This window comes from Balaenoptera physalus, assembly GCF_965194825.1.
Source record: "Balaenoptera physalus genome assembly, chromosome: 2".
NCBI lineage: Eukaryota > Metazoa > Chordata > Mammalia > Artiodactyla > Balaenopteridae > Balaenoptera > Balaenoptera physalus.
In genome coordinates, this window is record NC_138883.1 from 95965222 (window position 1) to 95988982 (window position 23761).

At 38.9% G+C, this 23761-nt stretch overlaps 1 long non-coding RNA gene across 1 annotated transcript; it reads left to right on the plus strand.

The window, feature by feature from the left end:
• Nucleotides 1-22823: 22823 nt before the first annotated feature.
• Nucleotides 22824-23194, plus strand: LOC309655489. Its single transcript, XR_014260860.1, has 2 exons — nt 22824-22868; nt 22923-23194. It is a non-coding gene; the product is annotated as an uncharacterized lncRNA (long non-coding RNA).
• The last annotated feature ends 567 nt before the right edge of the window (nt 23195-23761 follow it).

Consider the following 23761-nt stretch of genomic DNA (forward strand, 5'->3'; position numbering starts at 1 on the left):
TTTTTCTTGATTCCTAAGAATAAGCTTGTATCACTATAACTTTCCCCTGTGAACTGCGTTCGCTGTGTCCCATAGACATTGGATCATTGTGTGTTCATTTTAATTTGTCTTGGGTATTTTTAGAATCCCTCTTTAATTTCTTCAGTGTTCCTTTCTTCCCCTTTTATTCCCTTCATCTGTGATGGGAGGACTATCTTTAATATTATGTTTGGATTTCTTTCACTTTTGTTTATGTGTGTGTGTGTGTGTGTGTGTGTGTGTGTGTGATTATTTAAGTTGCTGAGCTCTTAATTTCACATGGACACTAACAACCCTGCATTGTTACTCTGCTCCCCCACAGTTACTGAATTTGACCTTATATTTTACATCTACTTGTTTTGTGTGTCCCTTAACTTCTTATTGTGAATATAGATGATTTTATTACTGTTTTTTTTTCATCCTTCCTATTAGCTGTGTCCAGGGTTGATTTACTACCTTTGTTGAATATTTGCCTTAACCAATGAGGTTTTTCCTTTAGTAAGTTTCCTTTCCTAATTTTTATGTTTCAATCGTGACCTTTTCTTTTTCACTTAGAAAAGCCCCTTTAAGATTTCTCATAAAGCTGGTTTGACGATGCTGAGCTCTTTTAGTTTTGCTTCTCTGTAAAACTTTAGATCTCACCATCAAAGCTGAGGGAGAGCCTTGCTGGGTAGAGTATTTTTGCTTATAGGCTTTTCCCTTTCATGACTTTAAATATACCATGCCACTCCCTTCTGGCATGCAGAGGTTATCCTGAAAAGTCAGCAGATAACTTTATGCAATTTCCCATGTTTGTAACTTGTTGCTTTTCCTTTGCTCCTTTTAATAGTGTCTTTTTATCTTTATTTTTTTTTTCCATTTTAATTACAATGAGTCTTGGTGTGGTCCTCTTTGGTTTGATACTGTTTTGGCCTTACTGTGTTTACTGGACTTGGATGTCTGTTTTCTTTCCCAGGTTAGGGAAGTTTTCAACTCTTATGTCTTCAGGTATGTTCTACACTGCTTTGTCTTTCCTTTTTGCTTCTGGGACCAGTATAATGCAAATATTAGTACACTTGATGTTGTTTCACAAGTCTGTTCAACTTTTCTCATTTCAATTTAATCTATTATTTTACCGTTCATCTTCAGTGATTGCCAGTACTCTGTCCTTCAGTTTTCTGATTCATTTCTCTGTATCAATTAGTCTACAGTAGTTTCCTTTAATGTATTTTTCATTTCAGTTATTGTATTCCTCATCTCTGTTTTGTTGTTCTTTAATGTCTAACTCTTTTTAAAAAAAATCTAACTTCTTGCTCTGGTCGTCCATTCTTCTCCTGAGTTCTTTGATCATCTTTACAGTCATTACCTTGAACCCTTTGTTGAGGAGATTGGCTATCTCCACTTCACTTAGATCTTCTTCTGAATTCTTATCTTGGTCCTTCATTTGGATCGTGTTTCCGTGTCACCTCATTTTTCTTAACTTCCTGTTTTTATTGCTATGTGTGTAGTAGGTTCATTACATTTCCTGACCTTGGGGAAGTGGCCTTTTGTAGGAGCTGTCCTATGGGTCCCAGCAGCCTCCTCTCCCCTGGTCACTAGAGCTATATATTCTAGGTGTATGTACCCCCTATGTGGGCTGTTTGGGCTCTTCTGCTGTGGTGGGCTGACTACTGTGTGTAGTCTGGTAGGCTTGGCTGCCCCCAGACTGCTTGTTTGCCAGGCTCTGCCTTGTATGGAGGCTGTCTGTGCTGCTTGGTGAGACTAAATCATAAGGCAGCTGGCTGCACAACCCTGGGGGACACCAAATCTGGTGCTGGTTCACTTATGGGTAGAATTGCAGTCCAGGTGATATCAGGGCTAGTGCCCAGTCACTGGTTCTGGGGCTATGCTGGCTACTGGGAGGAAGAGACAGGTTCTGCGTTCTGACTGCAGGGCCCAGGAGCCACAGAGTTGATGTTGGATCACTGTTCCTGACACAGCTCTCTGCAGGGCCGGGGGTATCCCTAATTTTGTGTTGGCATTCTGATGGGCAGGGTCAGGACCCAGCTGAGTCCATGGCTGCTTCTGGCCTGCAATTAAGTGGCCTGGTTACACAGGCTGCTGGGCTGTGGTATCCCTGGAGCTGGTGTGTGCCTGTCGGTGTATGAGGCTGATCCCACTGCTAAAGCAGGTTTGCTGTTGGGTAGGTCCAAGCTCCATCCAGTCCCTGTGCAGTTACCACCTGCCGATGGTGAGGCTGACTCCGAGGCCAGAGCAGGCTCACTTGTCAGAGGGGCCAGGGACTCTGGGGCTGGTGCCTGTCCACTGAGGTGTGGAGGCTGGTCCTGGGGCTTTTGGTGGCTGGACCCATGTCCAGGGGCAGCTGTGCACTGAGAGGATCTGAAGGCAGCCTGTTTGCTGGTGGATGGGGCTATGCCCCTGCTCAGTTAGTTGCTTGGCCTGCAGCATCCTAGTACTTGTGTCTGTAGTCTGGTGGAAATGGGTGGGGCTCGGTCCCGAGGCTGATAAGCTACAGGGAGGATTCTGAAATTATGCTTGCTGGTACTAGCATCCACGAGGTAGAAGGAGCTCCCCCGAATGGCTGCTGCCAGTGTCTCTGTCCCTGAGGCTGTGCTGTAGTTGCCTCTTGCCTCTCTGGGAGACTCTCCAAGATCAGGAGGTAGGTGTGACCCGGGATCCTTTCAAATGACTGCTTCTGTTCTGATTCTCAGATCATGTGGGATTTTGTGAGCATCTTTTAAGAGTGGAATCTCTATTTCCCACAACCCTCTGGCTCTCTGGAAAATAAGCACTACTGGTCTTCAAAGCCCAACTTTCTAGGAACTCTTCTTTCCACAACAGGATCCCTGGGCTTGGGAGCCTGATGTTGGCTTCATACCCCTTGCTACCTGGGAGCACCTCTGAAATTGTAATTATTCTCCCATTTGTGGGCCACCCACTTGGTGTTAGGGGTCTTGACTCTATTGAGATTTTGCCCTTCCTTTCTGTCTTGTCGAGTTGCCTTCCTTATATCTTTAGCTGTAAAACATCTTTTATGGTAGGTCCCGGCCTTTTTCATCAATTGCTGTTCTGTAAACAGTTGTGACTTTGGTGTGCCCATGAGAGGCATCAAGCTCTGGGTCTTTGAATGCTACCATGTTGGACAATCTCTCTACTTCATTCTTAAATCATATTATTTAAGTTTTCTTAGTATCTTATTTGATTAGCGACAGTTTGAAATTTATTATCACTCGTGTTTACTTCGCCTGTTTAAAAAAATTGAATAGTGCATTCATTCAGTTTGAAATGAAGGTAGTGACCTGTGAATTTCCATACCTCAAAAATCAAGGATAGGACAAAAGCCTTTTCTACTTGTGTTACCCTCAAACTCTGCACCCCACCCCAGCCTGGGGATTAACCTGTTGCACCCATGCTCACTTTCTGTTTTCGGACCGTTAACCATCATTGCATCTGTATGTGTGTTGACAAAGTGAGCTCTAGTCTTTGCAGTTTTTGTGTTTTGTTTTTTGGTTTAGGGAACAGTCCTACTATGAATGTACATTTACTGCTCTACTGAAGTTCATATATAAACCTGTCAAGCACATTACCAGGATTGGAATTGCTTGTATATACACTTTGATAAATTTTAGAGACAATGGTAGAATAGAAGTAAATTGTATTTCAAATGCCACAATATTCTCACACCATGAAAACCCTTCCCTTTTTAATATATTTGTGTGTAGTTTATCTTTATGCCCATACTATATTTCCCAGAGATGAGTAAGTGTTATGTTTCTTGCTGGCACATTTACCGTATTGTGCAAAGTCAGGCATTTAGTGGTTTTAGCATGATCCTATTTCCATGAACTCGCAAATACAAGATCTTCTCTCACACTGTCTTTTACTCCCTGCTGTTTTATATTGCCCTCCTAATTCTCAGTCCTGGTCTTTCTTTATGTTCTTCATCAACCTGGATAGGTTATGCTATTTTCTCCCTTATTCAAGACCACTAGAATAGAATAGAATACAACACCCAGAAATAAACCCTGATATATGGCCAAATGATTTTTGACAAGTTGCCAAGACTTTTCAAAGTAGAAAGGATAGTATTTTCAACACATGGTGCTGAGAAGTCTTGTGGTCAACATGCAAAAGAAGGAAGATGGACCCTTATCTAACATCATATGCAAAAATTAATGAAAACGTATCAAGAAACTAAATATAAGACCTAATAATATAAAAAGTCTTAGAAGAAGATACAGGACAAGAGCTTCATGATATTGGATTTGGCAGTGTTTTCCGCCATATGAAACGAAGGAACAACAAAGGTACAGCTAACAAAAAAAAAAACAATTTGCAGTACATAAGTTAAAAAAAATGTGTATCAAAGAAATGTAAACAGAATAAAATGGCAACCCACAAGATGGGAGAAAATATTTCAGAGCCATCTATCTGACAAGAGATTTCTATTCAGAATATACAGAGAACTCCTACAACTGAACAAAAAGCAAACATCCTGATTCAAAAATGGATAAAAGACTTCAATAGATGGTTCTTCCAAAAGATGTACAAATGACTAAGCACTTGAATAGATGCTCCATATCACTAAATGCATGTTTATATATTTGTGTGCATGCATACACACACAAGCACACACACACATACACAAGCAGAAAACAACTATTGGTGAGGATGTGAGGGAGTTGGAACCATTGTGCTATGTCAGAGGGAATGCAGAATGATACAGCTGCTTTGCAAAAGAGTATGGTAATTTTTCAGATATTGAAAAATAGAATTACTACATGATCCAGGAATTTTACTATGAGGTATACCCAAAGGTATTGAAATCAGGGTCTTAAAGAAATATTTGTACTCCAGTGTTTAGAGCAGTAATAATCACAGTAGCTAAAATATGAAAGCAACCTAAGTGTTCATCCACTAGTTCCTGGATAAGCAAAGTGTGGTATACCCATATAATACAATATTATTCAGTGTTAAGGAGGAAAAGATCTAGGAATATGCTACAACATGGATGAATCTTGAGGAAATTTAGCTACCAAAAATGCCATTTTTGTGACTTTTAGTGAGTCATAACAATACAACTACTTATTTCAATTTTATGGGGGTACTTAGTGTAGTCAAAACCATAGAAATTGGGAGGGTAATGATGCTTTTCAGGTGGTTATGGAACAAAAAGGAAAGTTATATTTAAAGGATATAGAGTTACAGTTTTAAAACGTAGAAAAGAATTAGAAAGATAAATGGTGATGTTGATCGCCCAATAATATGAATGCATTTAATATCACTGAACGGTGCACTTTATAATAACTTACATGTTGTAGTTTATGTTATTTGATTTTACCAACATACAAAATTGGGAAAGAATGTAATATCAGGAAAGGGAGTGGACCTGGGATAGAGCAGAGAGCAATCAGAAGGGTGAGACACTGCATATGTTGAAGAAGAAGAGCTGAGAGTCTTCATTGGCCAGAAGAGACTTTATAAAAGAGAAAAAAAAAATTACTCTGAGGGTGTAATAGATAGATATCTGTGGGTGTGCTGCTATCTCCCATGGGTTATCTTAAAGAGTCTTTAATAAAGTCCATAAGGCTTGCTGAGGCTTTTTTAAAAATTGGATTCCCTAGGAGATAATTAGAGGGTGGTACTTAAGTCTATGTCTAGGTTGACAGATTTTGCAGGGAAGACGAACCTGAGAACAGTGGAGGTCTTAAGAGTGTAAGTACATGGAAATTAGAAAAAAAAAAATAATAAAGGGAATTAGGAAAACTTTGGACTTTGAAGGTCATGTATTATTACTGAGTCAGACCTGAGGTTTCTAAGGAGTTATATACACAGTTGCTATTTGGATTACTTGTTGATAAAGATAAGTGGAAAAACTAGAGTTGTTCCCAAGTGTAGGTAAGACATAATGAGAGGATGGAGGTGGAAAGTAGGGAGACCCAGAGAAAAGTGGGAAGGCCATATTGGGCCAAGATGGTGGTAGTATCCAACAGAACAGACGGTAGGACAGACTATGGATTCATCTTTTTTATTTCGCCTCCCCCCCTCATCCTTAATAATTCTTTGGGAATATTTCACTGCTCTGTGATGCAGGCACAGAATTCGAGTGAGGAGGCTACACCTTCAGTGTCCAGCTGTCTGAGTCCTCAGTGTGCTTCAAATGATGGAGAACTATTGCTTCTTTATGAGAAGGGTTAGTACCTCGTAGCTAAGCTTAAGCTGGAGCTTATGCAATATTGATTCCATTTTATATATACTGTTGGCATGGAGGTTCCTCCTCCTCTTTTCTTGAACATTATGAAATGAATCTATATTTCTCAGTATTTGGGTATATCAGATAAATACGTTAAGTAAAGGAATCTTATATATTGCTCCCTGCATAGTTTGCTCTTTCTTGTTTCTCTTTTACCTTTACTAAATTAGCACAGGGAGAGACCTTGAAATGTTCTAATCAGGAGAGATTAGAACATCATATTTCTAGAGAGGTTGGTTGGACAGAGCAGGGGTCCCAGTGAGAATCCAAGCTTCTGCTTCTACTTGGAAGTGTACCTGTGTAGAATAGAGGGCTCCAGGAAATATCCTAGAATATTCCAATGTCCCTGTGGGAGATCATTAAGAGAGGCAGGATCTGGTACCAGATCAGTGTACTATGACATGTTTGTCAGTCATCTGATGTGAGATTCTCAGAGCCAATCCCATATGGTAGGGCTGAGTGCAGAGTGATGAAGAACCTGTGAAAGCCTTTGATTGCATGTTAAAGATGAAGCTCTGATTTTGGGGAGAATTTTCTTACCTGACTGAATGTCACCCTTCTGTGGGGATGAGATTCTGTGCTTTTCCTCTGTTGATGACCACTGACTGCAAATCATTAGAGGATCATGTCTAGAAAGCATTCTTTATTTAATTTCTTAAAGAAGAAAGCATAGAAAACATTTGTATCCACTTTCAAATTGAGGATCAAGGGGAATGACATCAGTGAAAATGTCAGAGTAGGGAGCTCTGGCTTGTGTCCATCCCCAGAAACACTGACATACGTGGTAAAACCTGTCAAAATGACCTTATCAACACATGTAAGTTTTCTTTTCTTTTCACACTGTAGATTTATCTTTCATGGAAACTTTACTTACTACAGGATGTGGAGAATAAACAGGGAAGTAGAAACTGTATTTCCTGATGAGAGAATCACTAAGTCACATTAGCTGTTCTGAACTCTGCCTTACTCACCGTGACTCTAATTAAAACAAACAAACAAACAAAACACTTTTTTTTTGGTAAGTCAGTTCTGACATTTCCTCGTTAAAGACAAGGTAACAGATACAGGCTTAGATCAACCAGAATTGAGCAAACTTTTGATTGTACCTGTGTTGAACATATGAGCATGACCTGCTACAAATCTTCATTATACTTATTGCCACAACGGACAAATTCCCTTTTTCCACTCCTGATATGTTGCATGTAAGGAATGCATAGGTCACTAACCCCAGCTGGTCACAGGTCAACTCTGCCACATGGATTACTGCATGTTTTCCTGCTGGAAGACCACACATTCTCGATGATCATGCCTGCAGAGTATCTGGGCTCTTCTTTTCTTCTGGATAAAGGTTAGATCATCACCTAATTTTATGAGAAATATATAAATTGTATTAGCATATTCTTCCGGTTTTTATTTATCCATTCTCTTTCAAGTCCTAAGTGCAAATATTAAAGTGATTTCCAAGAGGGTGGTAAATAAAACAGCTCCAAAATTAGCAATAAATCATAATACAATTGTGAATGCATTAATGTGTGATTAATATGTAGATACTTATGTAAATGCAAGTTTAGTAATGCTTTGTGGAGAGCTTCAGAATCTAGGTATTAAAAAAAAAAAGAAGAAGTTCTTGAAACTCTCAGGGAATTATAGAGAAGTCTTTGTGTCTATAAATATCATTCTGAAATAATGCATATTCTCAGAAATAAACTAGGCATAACATTGTAGGAAAAAACTTCATGAAATGAAAGAGCATGTGAAATGACCATACAAGAAAAAGAATATTCTCAGAGAATAATGAACAGTGTGGAGTTCAGAAGAAGGGTCATACACATTCAGAGATGAAAACTTTGGAGAGCCTAATTGTGAGTTCCTCATATTTCATCTTTGGAGACACGGTAGTCATTTGCAATATGATGTTATAAGATGACGTTAATAAAAAAAAAAAATAAGATGACGTTAACATACTTAAATACTTTCGTTTAGAAATGACCACTTAGAACCAGAGTAAATGAAAGAGAACACAAAATTATGTTTATGTTGATTTTTAAAGACCTCAGGTGAGTGCTGATTATTTAAAAATGCATGATGTCTTTCACTGCAAAGTAAAGGAGCCGTTACAGTGGAGGATTACTGCACTGAATGTCAATATTATGACATAGTATGAGTGTGTTTCGTGTTTGGTAATTGCAATCATTGTTGCTTTTGTTGGGGTCATCCATTGACAGTGCTTGGTGTCAGTTGATTTATCTCTTGTAAAAATAAAATACAGTCTGTGTGTGTGTGTGAAAAAAAACATACATGATGTCTTGACTAAAGTTGTATGGAATTTGAGATCTGGAAAAAAGCATTTCTTTTCTGTAATGCTAGGATGATAATTGGACATTTTTGCAAGAAAGAGATTTCAGGATGCAAATCTCGTGTCTCTAAGGTGGGAAGTCAGTTCATGGTGGAACATTCTATTAAAATTGTGTGAGTGGAGAAATATTTCTTTGGAAGGAAGAGGTCACGAATCTCTTTTTAAGAGTTAATGGTTTATAGCATACCAAATGAGCAAAATGGCTATTTCTGAACTTTAGAAAGAAATAATATAGTTTTTCTGCATTTATAACATGAGGCTGATGTAAAATATCAAAAATTCTTTATTTTGAAAAGCAATGTAATCAATTTGACATAATTCATATATATTGAACCTGTGGTACACACACACACAGTAAAACTTACATTCAGAAAATTGTTTGCACTTAAGAAATATTTTCAAGTGTAGTTGATTTACAGTGTTGTGGGTTTTTTAAATACATGTTTATTGGAGTATACTTACTTTATAACACTGTATTAGTTTCTGCTTTACAACAAAGTGAATCAGCTATATGTATACATATATTCCCCATATCCCCCCCCCTTGAGCCTCCCTCCCACACTCCCTATCCCACCCCTCTGGGGGACATAAAGCACCGAGCTGATCTCCCTGTGCTATGCGGCAGCTTACCACTAGCTATTTTACATTTGGTAGTGTATATATGTCAGTGCTACTCTCTCACTATGTCCCTGTCTCCCCTTGCCCCCTGTGTCCTTAAGTCCGTTCTCTACATCTGTGTCTTTATTCCTGCCCTGTCACTAGGTTCGTCAGTACCATTTTTCTAGATTCCATATATATGTGTTAGCGTACGGTATTTGTTTTTCTCTTTCTGACTTACTTCACTCTGTATGACAGACTCTAGGTCCAACCACCTCACTGCAAATAACTCAATTTTGTTCCTTTTTATGGCTGAGTAATACTCCATTGTATAGATGTGCCACATCTTCTTTATATATTCATCTGTTGATGGACATTTAGGTTGCTTCTATGTCCTGGCTATTGTAAATAGTGCTACAGTGAACATTGGGGTACATGTATCTTTTTGAATTATGGTTTTCTCCGGGTTTATGCCCAGTAGTGGGATTGCTGGGTCATATGGTAGTTCTATTTTTTAGCTTTTAAGGGATCTCCATACTGTTCTCCATAGTGGCTGTATCAGTTTACATTCCCACCAACAGTTCAGGAGGGTTCCCTTTTCTCCACACCCTCTGCAGCCTTTATACATTGTTGTATTAATTTCTGCTGTTCAGCACAGTGATTCAGTTTTATATATATCTATCTATATATCTATCTATATCTATATATCTATATCTATATACCTATATATATTCTTTTCCATTATGGTTTATCACAGGATATTGAATATAGTTTCCTGTGCTATACAGTAGGTCTTGGTGGGTTGTCTATCCTATGTAGAAAAGTTTGCTTCTGCTATTCCAAAACTCCCAATCTTTCCTTCACTCTCTCCTTGGCAACCACAACTCTCTTTTCTATATCTGTGTGTTTGTTTCTGTTTTGCTGACATGCTCGTTTGTGTCCTGTTTTCGATTCCACATATAAGTGATATTATATGGTATTTGTCTTTCTCTCTGACTTACTTCACTTAGTATCATTATCTCTAGGTCCATCCATGTTGCTGCAAATGGCATTATTTCATTATTTTTTATGTCTGAGTAATATCTTTTGTATACGTATACCACACCTTCTTTATACACTAATTTTTCAATGAACATTTAGGTTGTTTCCATGTCTTGGCTGTTATAAATAGTGCTGCTGTGAACATAGGGTTTCATGTATCTTTTTGAATTATAGTTTTGTCTAGATATATGTCCACAAGTGGGATTGCTAGATCATATGGCAACCCTATAGTTTTTTTGAGGAACCTCCATACTGTTTTCCATAGTGGCTGCACCAACTTACATGGCCACCGACAATGTAGAAGGGTTCCCTTTTCTCCATACCCCCTCCAGCATTTGTTAATTGTAGATTTTTTTTTAATGATGGCCATTCTGATCAGTGTGAAGTGATACCTCATTGTAATTTGGATTTGCATTTATCTAATAATTAGTGATGATGAGCATATTTTCATGTGCCTATTGGCTCTCTGTATGTCTTCTTTGGAGAAATGTTTATTTAGGTCTTCTACCCATTTTTCCATTGAGTTATTTGTTATTTTGTTATTGAGTTGTATGAGCTGTTTGTATAGTTTGGAAATTAAGCCCTTGTCAGTCTCATCATTTGCTAATATTTTCTCCCAGTCCATAGGTTGTATTTTCATTTTGATTATGGTTTCCTTTGCTGTGCAAATCTTATAAGTTTGATTAGTTCCTGTTTCTTTTTTGCTTTTACAGTAAGTCCCCTACATATGAACAAGTTCTGTTCCAAGAGTGCGTTTGTAAGTTCAATTTGTTTGTAAGTCCAACAAAGTTCGCCTAGGTACCCAACTTACACAGTCGGCTATATGCTATTGTACCGTAATAGGTTTATAATACTTTTCACGCAAACAATACATAAAACACAAGCACAAAAACAAAGAGAGCATTTTTAATCTTACAGTACAGTAACTTGAAAAGTACAGTAATACAGTACAACAGCTGGGATACTCGGGCTGGCATCGAGGGAACAGGAGAGCAGAGTTACTGATTGGAGGAGGGAGGGGAGGTGGGAGATGGTAGGGGTGAAGGATTATCAGCAGTAGGAGACAGAGGGCAAGCTGCAATTTCACTCATACCTGACGTTGATGGCAAAGGTTCTGGTTCCTTGCTGGATTTAATTCTATCTACCCTCTTGAAAGAATGATCCATTGATGTCTGGGTAGTAGCTCTTTTTTTCTCATCATAGATGACAAGGTAACACTGGACTGCAATCTGAATGGCTGCTGCCACCTTTGGGTCCCATTCTAGGTTCGGGTCCTGTCCCTCAAAAACTAACAGTGCTTCCTCAAATAACGAAGATTCCCTGGCCATTTTCTGTGTCGTGAATCTCTTCAGTTCTTCAGTTACTTTTTCTTCCTCCTGTCCCTCTTCATCCTTTCTCTGGGCCTCCAATTCCATCAGTAAGCTCCTCATGTTGCACAGCAAGGAGGTCAGCGAAATCGTCCTCTTGCAGATCTAGCTCCAGCTTCTCGCTGAGGGTCACTACGTTGCTGAAGACCTCTTCGGACTTCTGATCTACCTTCTCAAATCCACAAAAATCATGAACAAACTGTGGGCAAAGGTTCTTCCAAACCCCATTCATCGTGACCGCCATACCCTCACACCATGCAAAGTCAATGTTTTTTATGGTCTTGTAGATGTTATAGTCCTCCCAAAGTTGTCCCTAGGTTGTTCCTGATTTGTCACTTACCTTTACTGCCTGACAAAAAGTGTGACATAAATAATATTTCTTGAAAGTCGCTATAACGCCCTGGTCCATAGGTTGGATGAGCAACGTAGTATTTGGTGACAGATGCAGTACTTTGACGTTGGGATGAAAGTCATCCATGAATGGGGGGTGGCCCAGAGCATAGTCGAGCAGCAAAAGAATGTTTTGCTGGAACGTCCTTCTCCAAGCAATATTTCTCTACATCTGGGATAAAGTGGTGGCAAAACCAGTCCTGGAACGTGGCCTGTGTAATCCGGGATTTGGGGTTACGCTTCCACACAACAGGAAGAGAGCCCTTGGCTATGTTTTTAAGGGTTCTTGGGTTGTGTGAATGATAAACTAAGAGAGGTTTCAGCTTCAATTCACCGGAAGCATTGCCACCAAACAACAGTTAGCCTATCCTTTGCTGCTTTACAGCCCGGCATCAACTTTTCCTCCTTACTGACGTAACTTCGGTCTGGCATCCTCTTCCAGTACAGTTGTGTCTCATCCACATTAAAAACCTGGTTGGGTAAATACACACCATCAACAATAATTTCTCAAAGTGTTTCTGGAAGTTCCTGGACAGCTACCCTATCTGCACTTGCTGTCTCTCCACTTACTTTTACATTGTGAAGGCTGGCTCTAGCCTTGAACCGATGAAAGCAGCCATGGCTGGCATTAAAAGATGTGCCCTCTGATTCTTTGCCGTGTTTCTTCTTCAAGTCTTCATAAAGGCTTTTAGCTTTCTCTTGAATCAGCGTTAAGTTGAGCAGGACTCAGCGCTGATGTTGATCCTGCATCCGCACACTGAGAAGTTTCTCCATCTCCTCCATCACTTTTCCATGCTTCTTGGATATTGTGTCAACATCGTCGGCACAGCAGACTTCACATGTTCCATGATCTTGCCCTTGTTCTTTAGATTCGTGCCAATGATTGAATGATTCATATTATAAGAATGAGCGATGTCTAACATCTTTTTGCCTCGCTCCACTCTCTCAATTACTTTCACTTTTGTTTCCGTCATTATCGCTTGGCGCTTCTTAACAGTACCAGCTACATCACGTGTGCTTTTACGCTTGCTTCCAGACATCTTGGGCTTGAAATAAAGGTACTGTACTACTGTACTCTATACAGTACTGTAAAGTACACAAAAGCACAACCACATATAGAGGAAGCACGCACGTGACAATGTATGTCAGACACGTGAACTAACTTACATGATTGGACACGCGAATGGACGTTTGCATCTTTGAAAGTTTGCAACTTGAAGGTTCGTATGTAGGTGACTTACTGTATTTGTACTGCCTAGGGAGAGCTACCTAGGAAAATTTTGGTATGACTTATGTCAGAGAATGTTTTGCTTATGTTCTCTTCTAGGAGTTATAAGGTGTCCTATCTTATATTTAAGCATATAAGCCGTTTTGAGTTTATTTTTGTGAATGCTGTGAGGGTATGTTCTGACTTCACTGATTTGCATACGGCTCTCCAACTTTCAAAACACCACTTGCTGAAGAGACTGTCTTTTCCCCATTGTATATTCTTGCCTCCTTTGTCAAAGGTTAATTGACCATAGGTGTGTGGGTTTATTTCTTAGCTCTCTATTCTATTCCATTGATCCATGTATCTCTTTCTGTGCCAATACAATGCGGCTTTGATTACTGTAACTTTGTAGTATTTTCTGAAGTTTAGGAGGGTTATGCCTCCTGCTTTGTTCTTTTTCCTGAGGATTGTGTTCACATTTCTGACTTTTTTATGGTTCCAGATACATTTTAGGATTATTTGTTCTAGTTCTGGGGAAAATGTCATGGGTAATTTGATAGGGATCCCATTAAATCTGTAGATTGCTTTGGGTAGTATAGCCATTTTAACAGTATTAATTCCTCCAATCCAAGAGCGTGGGATGTCTTTCCATTTCTTTGAATCATCTTCAGCTTCCTTTACTAATGTTTTGTAGTTTTCAGTATATAAGTCTTTCACCTCCTTGGTGAGGTTTAATCCTAAGCATTTTATTTTTTTGATGCCATTAAAAAAAGGATTGCTTGTTTACATTTCCTTTCTGATATTTCATTGTTAGTGTAAAGAAATGCAACCAGGGACTTCCCTGGTGGCTCCGTGGTTGAGAATCCGCCTGCCAATACAGGGGACACGGGTTTGAGCCCTAATGCAGGAAGATCTCACATGCCGTGGAGCAACTAAACCTGTGTGCCACAACTACTTAGCCTGCACTCTAGAGCCAGTGAGCCACAAATACTGAGCCCATGTGCCACAACTACTTAAGCCTGCATGCCTAGAGCCCGTGCTCCACAACAAGAGAAGCCACTGCAATGAGAAGCCTGCACACCACAAGAAAGTCTAGTCCCCACTGGCCACAACTAGAGAAAGCCCATGCACAGCAATGAAGACCCAATGCAACCAAAATAAATTTAAAAAAAAAGAAAGAAAAACCAGGAAATGCAACCAATTTATATATGTTAATCTTGTATCCTGCTACTTTGCTGAATTTGTTTATCAGTTCTAGTAGTGTTTGTGTGGAATTTTTAGGGTTTCCTTTATATATATTATCATGTCATCTGCATATAATGGCAACTTTACCTCTTCCCTTCCAATTTGGTTAGATTTTATTTCTTTTTCTTGTCTGATTGTTGTGGCTAGGACTTCCAATACTATGTTGAAGAGAAGACGTGAGAGTGGGCATCCTTGTCTTGTTCCAGATTTTAGCGGGAAGGCTTTCAGCTTATGAACGTTGAGTATTATATTGGCTGTGGGTTTGTCATAAATAGCTTTTATTATGTTGAGATATGTTTCCTCTGTACCCACGTTGGTAAGTGTTTTTACCATGAATGGATGTTGAAGCTTTTCAAATGCTTTTTCACCATCTATTGAGATGATCGTTTGTTTCTTGTTTTTCCTTTGTCGATGGGGTGTATCATGTTGATTGATTTGCATATGTTGAAACAGCTTTGTGAAACTGGGGTGAATCAAATTTGGTCATGGTGTATGATCCTCTTATGTGTTGTCGGATTCGGTTTTCTAATATTCAGTTGAGAATTTTTGCATCTATATTTATCAACGATATTGGCCTGCAGTTTTCTTTTTCGGTAGTGTCTTTCTCTGTGTTTTTTTTAAAAGTCTTTATTGAATTTGTTCCAATATTGCTTCTGTTTTATGTTTTGGTTTCTTGTTTGTGAGGCATGTGGGATCTTAGCTCCAAAACCAGGAATCGAACCCGCACCCCCTGCACTGGAAGGCGAAATCTTAACTGCTGGACCATGAGAAAAGTCCCCATCTGTTTTATTTGGTTTTTTTTAAGTAAATTTCTTTCTTTATTTATTTTAGGATGCATTGGACATTCGTTGCTGTGCTCAGGCTCTCTCTAGTTGCGGTGAGCGGGGGCTACTCTTCATTGTGATGTGCAGGCTGTTCATTGTGGTGGCTTCTTTTGTTGCAGATCATGGGCTCTAGGTGCGTGGGCTTCAGCAGTTGTGGCTATCAGGCTCAGTAGTTTTGGCTCGTGGGCTGTAGAGTGCAGGCTCAGTAGTTGTGGCACACAGGCTTAGTTGCTCCATGGCATGTGGGATCTTTCCAGACCAGGTCTCGAACCTATGTCCCCTGCAGTGGCAGACAGATTCTTAACCACTGTACCACCAGGGAAGTCCCCCTTCCCCATCTGTTTTTGATATCAGCGTGATAGTGGCTTCATAGAATGTCTTTGGAAGTATTCCTTACTCTTCAATCTTTTCGAAGAGTTTGAGAAGAATCAGTGTAAGTTCTGCTTTTTATATTTGGTAGAATTTGCCTGTGAAACCATCTGATCCTGGACTTCTGTTGCTCGGGAGATTTTTTAAATTACAGATTCTATTTTTTTTAAAATTCTATTTATTTATTTATTTATTTAGGCTGTGTTGGGTCTTCGTTTCTGTGCGAGGGCTTTCTCTAGTTGCAGCGAGCGGGGGCCACTCTTCATCACAGTGCGTGGGCCTCTCACTATCGTGACCTCTCTTGTTGTGGAGCACGGGCTCCAGACGCTTAGGCTCAGTAGTTGTGGCTCACGGGCCCAGTTGCTCCACGGCATGTGGGATCTTCCTAGACCAGGGCTCGAACCTGTGTCCCCTGCATTGGCAGGCAGATTCTCAACCACCGCGCCACCAGGGAAGCCCTCTATTTTGCTTTTAGTGATCAGTATGTTCAAGTTATCTATTTCTTCTTGATTCAGTTTTGTTCGGCTGTAAAAAAACAAAATATATTTTTAAGTTATGTTAGCAGCTAAATACTTACCATGTATTAGACCACAAAAGAGAGAAGAAAAAATATTATAATATTTTTTCAAATACAAGCAAGTATTGAAATGTTTTAAAGAAATTGGTATAATAATACTAATTACAATAATGACAAATTGTTCTGAACTTAAAGACTACTTATATCTAAGATGCATATTATATGCTTATTGTTTTATTGTTTTTAAATACATGGAATGTTTTCTCCTTTCTAATGTAATTCTTTTATTTTACCTGTATATTGTGAAAAAAATTTAGTTCCACATAATATAAAAAATTACACTTTAATAGGAGATATTAATCCATTTACATTTAGTATAGTACTGAAAATACTTAGGTTTAGCGTTCCATGTCATGGAGTGCTCTTTTTTATTTATTCATTTTTAAAAAAGATTTAATTTGGAGGGGGGGCCATAAATTATTTATTTATTTATTTATTTAATTTTAACATCTTTATTGGACTATAATTGCTTTACAATGGTGTGTTAGGCTCTGCTTTAGAACAAAGTGAATCAGCTATACATATCCATATATCCCCATATCTCCTCCCTGTTGCGTCTCCCTCCCGCCCTCCCTATCCCACCCCTCTAAGTGGTCATAAAGCACTGAGCTGATCTCCCTCTTCTATGCAGCTGTTTCCTACTAGCTAGCTATTTTACATTTGGTAGTATATATAAGTCCATGCCACTCTCTCACTTCATCCCAGCTTACCCTTCCCCCTCCCCATGTCCTCAAGTCCATTCTCTATGTCTGCGTCTTTATTCCTGTCCTGTCCCTAGGTTCTTCCCAACCATTTCTTTTCCTTTTCTTTTTAGATTCCACCTATATGTGTTAGCATACAGTATTTGTTTTTCTCTTTCTGACTTACTTCACTCTGTATGACAGACTCTAGGTCCATCCATCTCACTACAAATAACTCAATTTCATTTCTTTTTATGGCTGAGTAATATTCCATTTTATATTGAAGATGTGCAACATCTTTTTTACCCATTCATCAGTTGATGGACACTTAGGTTGCTTCCATGTCCTGGCTATTGCAAATAGAGCTGCAATGAACATTGTGGAACATGACTCTTTTTGAATTATGGTTTTCTCCAGGTATATGCCCAGTAGTGGGATTGCTGTGTCATATGGTAGTTCTATTTTTAGTTTTTTAAGGAACCTCGATACCGTTCTCGATAGTGGCTGTATCAATTTACACTCCCACCAACGGTGCAAGAGGGTTCCCTTTTTTCCACACCTCTGCAGCATTTATTGTTTGTAGATTTTTTTGATGATGGCCATTCTTACCTGTGTGTGGTAATACCTCATTGTAATTTCGACTTGCATTTCTCTAATGATCAGTGATGTTGAGCATTCTTTCATGTGTTTGTTGGCAATCTGTATATCTTCTTTGGAGAAATGTCTATTTAGGTCTTCTGCCCATTTATGGATTGGGTTGTTTGTGATTTTTTTTTTTTTTTTGATATTGAGCTGCATGGGCTGCTTGTAAAGTTTGGAGATTAATCCTTTGTCAGTTGCTTCGTTGGCAAATATTTTCTCCCATTCTGAGGGTGGCCTTTTCATCTTGTTTACGTTTTCCTTTGCTGTGCAAAAGCTTTTAAGTCTCCTTAGGTCTCATTTGTTTATGTTTCTTTTTAATTTCCGTTTTCTAGGAGGTGGGTCAAAAAGGATCTTGCTGTGATTGATGTCATAGAGTGTTCTGCCTATGTTTTCCTCTAAGAGTTTGATAGTGTCTGGCCTTACATTTAGGTCTTTAATCCATTTTGAGTTTATTTTTGTGTATGGTGTTAGGGAGTCTTCTAATATCATTCTTTTACTGGTAGCTGTCCAGTTTTCCCAGCACCACTTATTGAAGAGGCTGTGATTTCTCCATTGTATATTCTTGCCTCCTTTATCAAAATTAAGGTGACCATATGTGTATGGGTTTATGTCTGGGCTTTCTCTTCTGTTCCATTGCTCTATATTTCTGTTTTTGTGCCAGTACCATACTGTCTTGACTACTGTAGCTTTGTAGTATTGTCTGAAGTCAGGGAGCCTGATTCCTCCAGTTCTGTTTTTCTTCTCAAGATTGCTTTGGCTGTTCGGGGTCTTTTGTGTTTCCATACAAATTGTGAAATTTTTTTGTTCTAGTTCTCTGAAAAATTCCATTGGTAGTTTGATAGGGATTGCATTGAATCTGTAGATTGCTTTGGGTAGTAGAGTCATTTTCACAATGTTGATTCTTCCAATCCAAGAACATGGTATATCTCTGTATCTGTTTGTGTCATCTTTGATTTCTTTCATCAGTGTCTTATAGTTTGTTGAGTAAACGTCTTTTGTCTCCTTAGGTAGGTTTATTCCTAGGTATTTTATTCTTTGTGTTGCAGTGGTAAATGGGATTGTTTCCCTAATTTCTCTTTCAGAATTTTCATCTTTAGTGTATAGGAATGAAAGATATATCTGTACATTAATTTTGTATCCTACAAACTTACCAGTTCATTGATTAACTCTAGTAGGTTTCTGGTAGCATCTTTAGGATTCTCTGTGTATAGTATCATGTCATCTGCAAACAGTGAGAGCTTAACTTCTTCTTTTCTGATTTGGATTCCTTTTACTTCTTTTTCTTCTCTGATTGCTGCAGCTAAAAATTCCAAAAGTGTGTGGAATAATAGTGGTGAGAGTGGGCAACCTTGTCTTGTTCCTGATATTGGTGGAAATGGTTTCACTTTTTCACCATTGAGAACGATGCTGGCTGTGGGTTTGTCATATATGGCCTTTATTATGTTGAGGGAAGTTCCCTCTATGCCTACTTTCTGGAGGGTTTTTATGATAAATGGGTGTTTAATATTGTCGAAAGCATTTTCTGCATCTATTGAGATGACCATATTGTTTTTATCCTTCAGTTTTTTAATATGGTGTATCACATTGATTTGCATGTATTGAAGAATCCTTGCATCCGTGGGATAAACCCCACTTGATCATGGTGTATGATCCTTTTAAGGTGCTGTTGTATTCTGTTTGCTAGTATTGTGCAGTGGATTTTTGCAGCTATGTTCATCAGTGATATTGACCTGTAGTTTTCTTTCTTTGTGACATCTTTGTCTGGTTTTGGTGTCAGGGAGATGGTGGTCTCATAGAATAAGTTTGGGAGAGTTCCTCCCTCTGCTATATTTTGGAAGAGTTTGAGAAGGATAGGTGTTAACTCTTCTCTAAATGTTTGATAGAATTTGCCTGTGAAGCCATCTGGTCCTGGGCTTTTGTTTGTTGGAAGATTTTTAATCACAGTCTCAAGTTCAGTGCTTGGGATTGGTTTGTTTGTAGTTTCTATTTCTTCCTGGTTCAGTCTTGGAAGGTTGTGCTTTTCTAAGAATTTGTCCATTTCTTCCAGGTTGTCCATTTTATTGGCATATAGTTGCTTGCAGTAATCTCTCATGATCCTTTGTATGTCTGCAGTGTCAGTTGTTACTTCTCCTTTTTCATTTGTAATTCTATTGATTTGAGTCGTCTCCCTTTTTTTCTTGATGAGTCTGGCTAATGGTTTATCAATTTTGTTTATCCTCTCAAGGAACCAGCTTTTAGTTTTTTTGATCTTTGATGTTGTTTCCTTCATTTCTTTTTCATTTATTTCTGGTCTGATCTTTATGATGTCTTTCCTCTGCTGACTTTGTTTTTTTTTTTCTTTCTTTCTCTAATTGCTTTAGGTGTAAGGTTAACTTGTATATTTGAGATATTTCTTGTTTCTTGAGGTAGGATTGTATTGCTATAAACTTCTCTCTTAGAACTGCTCTTGCTGCATCCCATAGGTTTTGGGTCTTCATGTTTTCATTGTCATTTGTTTCTAGGTATTTTTTTATTTCCTCTTTGATTTCTTCAGTGATGTCTTGGTTATTAAGTAGTGTATTGTTGAGCGTCCATGTGTTTTTATGTTTTACAGATTTTTTTCCTGTAATTGATATCTAGTCTGATAGCATTGTGGTCGGAAAAGATACTTGATACGATTTCAATGTTCTTATATTTACCAAGGCTTGATTTGTGACCCAAGATATGATCTATATCCTGGAGAATGTTCCAGGAGCACTTGAGAAAAAGTGTATTCTGTTGTTTTTGGATGGAATGTCCTATAAATATCAATTAAGTCCATCTTGTTTAATGTATCATTTAAAGCTTGTGTTTCCTTATTTATTTTCATTGTGGATGATCTGTTCATTGGTGAAAGAGGGGTGCTAAAGTCCCCTACTATGATTGTGTTACTGTCGATTTCCCCTTTTATGGCTGTTAGCATTTGCCTTATGTTTTGAGGTGCTCCTATGTTGGGTGCATAAAATTATACAATTGTTGTATCTTCTTCTTGGATTGATCCCTTGATCATTATGTAGTGTCCTTCTTTGTCTCCTGTAATAGTCTTTATTTTAAAGTCTTTTTTGTCTGATATGAGAATTGCTACTCTAGCTTTCTTTTGATTTCCATTTGCATGGAATATCTTATTCCATCCCCTCACTTTCCATCTGTATGTGTCCCTATGTCTGAAGTGGGTCTCTTGTAGATCACAAACATACCGGTCGTGTTTTCGGATCCATTCAGCCAGTCTATGTCTTTTGGTTGGAACATTTTGGTCTTTTGGTTGGAACATTTAATCCATTTACATTTAAGGTAATTATTGATATGTATGATCTTATTACCATTTTCTTAATTGTTTTGGGTTTCTTATTGTAGGTCTTTTCCTTCTCTTGTGTTTCCTGCCTAGAGAAGTTCCTTTAGCATTTGTTGTAAAGCGGGTTTGTTGGTGCTGAATTCTCTTAGCTTTTGCTAGTCTGTAAAGGTTTTAATTTCTCTGTCGAATATGAACGAGATCCTTGGTGGGTCGAGTAATCTTGGTTGTAGCTTTTCCCCTTTCATTACTTTAAATATGTCCTGCCAGTCCCTTCTGGCTTGCAGAGTTTCTGCTGAAAGTTCAGCTGTTAACCTTACGAGGATTCCCTTGTATGTTATTTGTTGTTTTTCCCTTGCTGCTTTTAATATTTTTTCTTTGTATTTAATTTTTGATAGTTTGATTAATATATGTTTTGGCATGTTTCTCCTTGGGTTTATCTTGTATGGGACTCCCTGCGCTTCCTGGACTTGATTAATGATTTCCTTTCCCATATTAGGGAAGTTTTCAACTATAATCTCTTTAAATATTTTCTCAGTGTCTTTCTTTTTCTCTTCTACTTCTGGGAACCCTATATTCGAATGTTGGTGCGTTTAATGTTTTCCCAGAGATGTCTCAGTTTGTCCTCAATTCTTTTCATTCTTTTTTCTTTATTTTGCTTTTTTTGTTATTTCCACTATTTTATCTTCCAGGTCATTTATCCATTCTTCTGCCTCAGTTATTCTGCTATTGTTTCCTTCTAGAGAATTTTTAATTCCATTTATTGTGTTGTTCATCATTGTTTGTTTGCTCTTTAGTTCTTCTAGGTCCTTGTTAAACGTTTCTTGTCTATTCTCCATTCCAGTACCAAGATTTGGGATCATCTTTACTATCATTACTCTGAATTCATTTTCAGGTAGACTGCCTATTTCCTCCACATTTGTTTGGTCTGGTGGGTTTTTACCTTGCTCCTTCATCTGCTGTGTGTTTCTGTGTCTTCTCATTTGGCTTTGGGGACTGTGTTTGGGGTCTCCTTTTCAGAGGCTGCAGATTCGTAGTTCCCGTAGTATTTGGTGTCTGCCCCCAGTGGCTAAGGTTGTTTCAGTGGGTTGTGTAGGCTTTCTGATGGAGGGGACTGGTGCCTGTTTTCTGGTGGGTGTTTCTGGATCTTGTCTTTCTGGTGGACAGATCCACATCTGGTGGTGTGTTTTGGGGTGTCTGTGACCTTATTGTGATTTTCGGCAGCCTCTCTGCTAATGGGTGGGCCTGCATTCCTGTCTTGCTAGTTGTTTGGCATGGGATGTCCAGCACTGGATCTTGCTGGTCTCTGAGTGGAGCTGGTTCTTAGCGTTGAGACGGATATCTCTGGAAGAGCTTTCACCATTTGATATTACAAGGTGCCAGAGGTCTCTGGTAGACCAATGTCCTGAACTCGGCTCTCCCACCTCAGAGGCACAGGCTTGACACCCGGCTGGAGCACCAAGACCCTCTCAGCCACACAGCTGGGGGTGAGAGCAAGAGGTAGCTTTGGTACATCTCAAAGACCACCAATGAGGTTCACTTACCATTTTCTCTCCAGAAGTGAAGAAAACAAAATTCAGACTTTGGCTAGTCAGCCACTTTTTTAGCCAGCCTCCAAGATGGACCTAATTATCCCCTAATTATCTCCTAGTCTCCATGTACCAGTGTGGCTCCTCGCACTTGAAAAGGGTTGACTGTTTAACTAATAAGAATTTGCAGAAATGACAAAGTGCAGCTTCCAAAGTTATAAAAGACATTGCAGCTTCTGCTTTGGTTTCTGCTAGATCACGCATCCTGGGGTAAGCCAGCTGCCATGGCATGAGGACACTCAAGCAGCCCTAATGAGAGATCCATGTGGCAAGGAACTGAGGCCTCTTACCTACAGCCACGTGAGTGAGTCATCTCAGAAGTCAAAAGATTTAATTGTTTAAATTTTTGGTTGTGTTGGGTCTTCGTTGCTGCACAGTGTTTCTCCAGTTGTTACTAGAGAAGCAGGGGTCACTCATCGTTGTGGTGCACGGGCTTCTCCTTGCGGTGGTTTCTCTTGTTGTGGAGTATGGGCTCTAGGTGCATGGGCTTCAGTAGTTGTGTCATGCAGGCTCAATAGTTGTTGCTTGCAGGCTCTAGAGCACAGGCTCAGTACTTGTGGCACACGGGCTTAGTTGCTCTGCGGCATGTGGGATCTTCCCAGACCAGGGATGGAACCCCTGTTCCCTGCATTGGCAGGCAAATTCTTACCCACTGTGCCACCAGGGAAGTCCAGTGTGCTCTTTTTTAAACCTAGTCTGTTTTCATTATTTTGTATCTTAACGATTCTGTATTAAAGAAAAAAAAAATAATACTCCTTTCTACCCCTCCTCTTTGAGGATTATATATGAAGAAGTATGTCTTATTTATTAACCTCAAATTTTCACCTTACTTTTAAGAAGTAATCACAATGTCAAGTATTTAATACTTTTCACTTCCACGTTGAAAAGCTTGGATATTAAAGTGCTAATACAATTACCTTCCCTGGTCTATCTTTTTAAGTTTTTGTTATGTATAAAAAACAACGAAAAACATGCATGGTTTCTAAGGAAATGACAAATTTCAGAAAATTCAGCATCTGAATACACTCTAAACATAGCTTCTAGATAAAGACACAGAAAATTGCCAGATACTCAGAGGCCCCCTGGTCCCATTCTAGTGACTCCCCTTAAGGTTTAATATTGTTCTGGTATCTAACAAAAAGATAACTTTACCTGTATTTTGTATTTTATATAAATGTTATGGCACAGTAAAATCACTTTTGGATTGGGCTTTTTTATTTTATGTTGTTTGTGAATATGCCTATATGGTTGCCTGTTGTGATCATGCATTGCCACTGTTGCATAGGATTCCATAATGTAAATATTTAACTATTAATT